The following is a 5,777-nucleotide window of genomic DNA, read 5'->3' on the forward strand; positions in this document are numbered from 1 at the left end:
TTGTGATGTATTTTTTTTTTTTTTTTTTTTTTTTTTTTTTTGAGAGGGAGTCTCACTCTGTTGCCCAGGCTGGAGCGATCTCGGCTCACTGCAGCCTCTGCCTCCTGGGTTCAAGCAATTTTCCTGCCTCAGCCTCCTGAGTAGCTGGGATTACAGGCGCCCGCCACCATGCCCAACTAATTTTGTATTTTTAGTAGAGACAGGGTTTCACCATGTTGGTCAGGTTGGTCTTGAACCTCTGACCTTGTGATCCACCCGCCTCGGCCTCCCAAAGTGCTGGGATTACAGCCAGGCATGAGCCACCGCGCCCGGCAATAGTAGTCAAATTTTAAGAAGAAAGAAGCAACAGGTGGAATAAATGGCAACCATTTAACCCAATACATCCAAAATATTATCATTTTAATGTGTGAGCAATGTGTAATTATTAATGAAGTATATTTAATTTTCACTCTAACTTCCTAGCACATCGCAGTTCAGACCAGCCACATTCCAAGCACCCAGTAGCCACGTATACCCAATAATTGTCACATTGAAGTGCAGCTGTGATGTCAGTGTGGGTGAAGGGCCTGAAAATCCCTTTTCTGCCAGAGGTGCAGGAAGAGCCTCTTCCTACCAACATCTCTCTTTAGTTCCTAGGGTGCAACAGATAATGAAAGAGCAGAGGGTGGCCGGGCACGGTGGCTCACACCTATAATCCCAGCACTTTGGGAGGCCAAGGCAGGCAGATCGCTTGAGGTCAGGAGTTCAAGACCAGCCTGGCTATCACGGCAAAAACCCATCTCTACTAAAAATATTAAAATTAGATGGGCGTGGTGGCTGGTGCCTGTAATCCCAATTACTTGGGAGGCTGAGGCAGGAGAATGGCTTGAGCCCCAGAGGCGGAGGTTGCAGTGAGCGAGATCATGCCACTACACTCCAGCCCAGGCAACAGAGCAAGACTCTGCCTCAAAAAAAAAAGAAAAGAACAAAAAGAAAGAAGAGAGGGCAGCAGAAATAAAATAACCCCAGGTAGACCACTGCTAGCCACCTGTTTCCCATTTTTGTTGCAGAGATCAAGCAGTGAACAAAGGATGATGAGTCCACAGAAGAAAAAAACTCTATGTCTTCAGATATGTTCACAGTCTTGACCTCTAATGTATAAATATAGAGAAAACAGATTAAAGGTAAACTTATTTTGCCATTTGGCCTTGGCCCTAATGGTCAGGCTGTGGTTATCTGTTTTCTCCTGTGGTTTGTGGGAATGTGTGAGTATAAGCACCAATCACATGCATACATGTCTACATGTATTTATTTATTTCTCAATATTACAAAACATCCCATTTTAAATCAAGAAAAAAAAGTCAGCACTTTTAGGGTACCCACTGTTAGAAGGTAACTAGTAATCAACCTACCATTAAATTTTGGCATCCTATCTGCACTGGGTACATGTATTAGTTAGCTCTTACAGCATAACAAACCATCCAAAACTTCTTAGATCATAATTGTGATGGTCAGCCATTTAGGCAGGGCTTGGTGGGGCCATTCTTCTGGCCTCAACTGAGCTTCTTCAGACATGTATCATCAGCTGCCTGTCAACTAGGCAGCTGTGCTTCTGGTCATGAGCTTCTGCTTCTGGGATTGTCAACAAGGGGCACTTTGCTTCTCCTCCCCATTGTATCTTATCCTCCAGCTGGCGAACATGGGCTTTTTTCATGGAGATGGCAGCATTCTGAAAAACAATTAGAAGCATTTAAACCCATTTGAGCCTAGGCCTCAAACTAGCACACTGTCATGTTCACAGGTTTCTACCACCCTGAACAAATAAGGCCAGCCAGTTTGGAAAACAGATTCTGGATCTCGATGGGAACACCTGTAAAAGCACCTGGCAATGAGCATAGAACAGGGAGAATAAAAAATTGCTACCACCTGTGCAATCAGAATCATTCTGTTTTTTGGTTTTTTGTTTTGTTTTGTTTTTGGGTATATGTGGCTTATAGAACTCTTCCATATCAACAATTGCCCAAACACCCACAGCTGTTAAGTGACTGGGCTGAGACTCACTCCCCAGGGCTCTAAATGCTGGAGAGTAACACTTCTAAAATAGAAGCCAGATTCCTTTTAGATTTGTGCCCAAATAGTACTGTTTATTATTGGAAATAATCTCAATAAATTGCATAAGCACATGGTGGCTCATACCTGTAATTGTAGCACTTTGGCAGGCTGAGATGAGAGAATCATTTGATATCAGGAGTTAAAGTACAGCCTGGGTAACATAGTAAGATCTTATCACCATGAAAAATACATTATCCAGGAATGATAATACATGCCTTTTTTCCCAGCTACTTGGGTGGCGGGGGCAGGAGGATTGCTTGAGCCTGGAAAGTTAAGGCTGCAGTGAGCCATGATTGGTTACACCACTGCACTTTAACCTTTTGAGACCTTGTCTCAAAAAAAAATAAAATAGCCGGGCATAGTGGCTCACGACTGTAATCCCAGAACTTTTGGAGGCTAAGGCAGGCAGATCACCTGAGGTTGGGAGTTCGAGACAAGCCTGACCAACATGGAGAAACCCCCTCTCTATTAAAAATAGAAAATTAGTCAGGCATGGTGGCACATGCTTGTAATCCCAGCTACTCTGGAGGCTGGGGCAGGAGAATCGCTTGAACCCGGGAGGCAGAGGTTGCAGTGACTCGAGATCGCGGCATTGCACTCCAGCCTGGGCAGCAAAAGTGAAACTCTATCTCAAAATTAATTAATTAAATTAAATTAAAAAGAAAATTACAGAAGGTGTTTTTTGTTTTTGTTTTTGTTTTTTTCCAGATGTAGTCTTGCTCTGTCACCAGGCTGGAGTGCAGTGGCACGATCTCGGCTCATTGCCACCTGCGCCTCCCAGGTTCAAGCGATTCTCCTGCCTCAGCCTCCCGAGTAGCTGGGACTACAGGCGAGGGCCACCACGCCCGGCTAAGTTTTGTATTTTTTAGTAGAGACGGGGTTTCTCCATGTTGGTCAGGATGGTCTCTGTCTCTTGACCTTGTGACCTAGCAGCCTTGGCTTCGCAAAGTGCTGGGATTACAGGCCTGCGCAGAGAAGCGTTTTGAAAAGACATAGAATAGGCCTGGCGCTGTGGCGCATGCCTGTAATCCCAGCACTTTGGGAGGCCGAGGCAGGCGGATCACGAGGTCAGTAGATGGAGACCATCCTGGCTAACAAGGTGAAACTCCGTCTCTACTAAAAATACAAAAAATGAGCCGGGCGTGGTGGCAGGCGCCTGTGATCCCAGTTACTGGAGGCTGAGGCAGGAGAATGGGGTGAACCCGGAAGGCGGAGCTTGCAGTGAGCGGAGATGGCGCTCACTGGGCGAGAGACCCAGACTCCCTCTCAGGAAAAAAAAAAAGAAAAAAAAAAAGGGACATAGAATAATGTGGAGAAAATAGCTGAGAGATGAGTTTAGAAATCAAAGTCCAAAACACACTACTTATTTTTTTATAGAAAAAAATTTGAAAACTTTTCAATAGAGAAATTAAATTTTACAGAGTTTAATTGAGCAAAGTATTATTTGCAAATCAGGCAATCTGTGGGCCCAGAGTAGGCTCTGAGACTTCAACACAGCCACACAGCCACATAGTACAAGAAGATTTATAGACAGACAGAGCAAAGTAACATACAGAAAATGAAAGTGAGGTACAGAAACAGCCAGATTGATTACAGCTTGAGATATGTCTTGTTTGAACATAGCTTGAAAAGTTGATGTCCTTTTATTGGCATAAACACAGTAGTTGGTACACGAATGGGTTACAGTCTATTTACATATCCAGTTAAGTTTCAGTTTACTGTGTACAGTTTACTATGGTACTATGTATTATGGCAATTAGCAATTGCCATAACAGAATTAAATAAATATTTCTTATGGTCATCTGCTACAAGCTAATTAATTAGAAAAACTGGATAATGACTTTATGCTTTATGACATGTTAAGTGTAAATGGTCCCAATCAGTATAAATATACTAAAGTATTTTCAACTTTGAAAGATCCAAGAATGATTAAATCCTTCTGAACAAGTGTTTATAATAACTAAGATTATAGCCCTGTAGTTACAAAAATAATAGAAAAAAATGAAGTTGTAATCTATGAGAACAATGTTCTTCAAATTATTTGAAGTTTAAAGGCACTGGGAAAAGGGATTACTAGAGATGTCATTTTACTATGTTTCCCAATAATGTATTATTACCATTTGTTACCTGCAACCTTGATTAAGGTGGGATAGGTTACGGATGGTGGCAGGATATACTTCATTCAATGCACAACTGTTTAAACACACTAAAGCCACTTTTGTTTGATTTAAAAAATTATGTTCACACAGACTAGATGTGGCTTGCATTCCAGTGGTTGGGACTCTTTCACCTGAGACTGAGACTTGGTGGTCTTCAGTTCACCATCTTCTAGTTGCAGTGATAAGTGCACGAGTAAGATCAATATTCAGAGGAAGAGGAGATGGTCAAGAGGAATCTGATTTGGTTGCATTCATGGCTTTTCAGAAGCACCATCAATCTCAATAAAAGAAACTACTGCCTGGCACGGTTGCTCATGCCTGTAACCCCAGCACTTTGGGAGGCTGAGGTGGGCAGATCACTTGAGGTAAGGAGTTCGAGACCAGCCTGAGCAAAATGGAGAAACCCTGTCTCTACTAAAAACACATAAAAAAATTATCCGGGTGTGGTGGTGCATGTCTGTAATCCAAGTTACTTGGGAGGCTGAGGCAGGAGAATCAGTTGAACCCGGTAGGTGGAGGTTGTAGTGGGCTGAGATTACGCCATTGCACTTCAGCCTGGGCAACAAGAGTGAAACTCAGTCTCAAAACAAAACAAAACGAAAAAACCACTAATTGAGAATTAGGATATTGAACCTGGACAAGAGAGAGGATACAATACACACCTGTGATTGAGCAACATAAATTAGAAGGTGATTGCCAGAAATTGGGTCTGGAAAAGACTGGGAGTGAGTGCAAAGATGGCCCTGATGTAAAAGAGAAGACTCCACCTAATCTGAAGCATGCTAAGATTACAGAAGCAGGAGATGGACAGCCATAAGTTTAAAAGAAGACAAAGTGGTTGGTCACAGTGGCTCACGCCTGTAATCCCAGCACTTTGGGAGGCCAAGGCAGGTGGATTACGAGGTCAAGAGTTCAAGACCAGCCTGGTCAAGATGGTGACACCCAGTCTCTACTAAAAATACAAAAATTAGCCTGGCATGGTGGTGGGCACCTGCAATCCCAGCTACTCAGGAGGCTGAGGCAGAGAATTGCTTAAATCCGTGAGGCAGCGGTAGCAGTGAGCCGAGATCATGCCACTGCACTCCAGCCTGGGTGACAGAGTAAGACTCCGCCTCAAAAAAAAAAAAAAAAAAAAAAGGAAGCAGCACACACATGGATGACATCACATTGAAAATTTGACTGAAATTTTGAAAATACTCTCAATTAAGTTTGAGTTTTCGCTGAAGCAGAAAAAAAATTAGTATCTTAAAATTAACTGTATTTTATTGTCTTAAAGTGCAATTGGTAAAACCAATTTACTTCTTTAAATTTCAAATTTTTCTGACTATAATGCAGTAGACTATGACTCTAAACATTTCCCTCATGCATTTTGTGGGTATTATGACTTATTATAACGTCAATCACAAAAAGAATCTACACTTAAATTTTCTCCTTGCATCTTAAATTTCAGTATCTATAATTCTCCATAAAAAAGAACATGATAGGCCGGGCGCGGTGGCTCAAGCCTGTAATCCCAGCACTTTGGGA

Source organism: Rhinopithecus bieti, unplaced genomic scaffold, assembly GCF_001698545.2.
Source record: "Rhinopithecus bieti isolate Rb0 unplaced genomic scaffold, ASM169854v2 scaffold_59955, whole genome shotgun sequence".
In the NCBI taxonomy this organism is placed as follows: domain Eukaryota; kingdom Metazoa; phylum Chordata; class Mammalia; order Primates; family Cercopithecidae; genus Rhinopithecus; species Rhinopithecus bieti.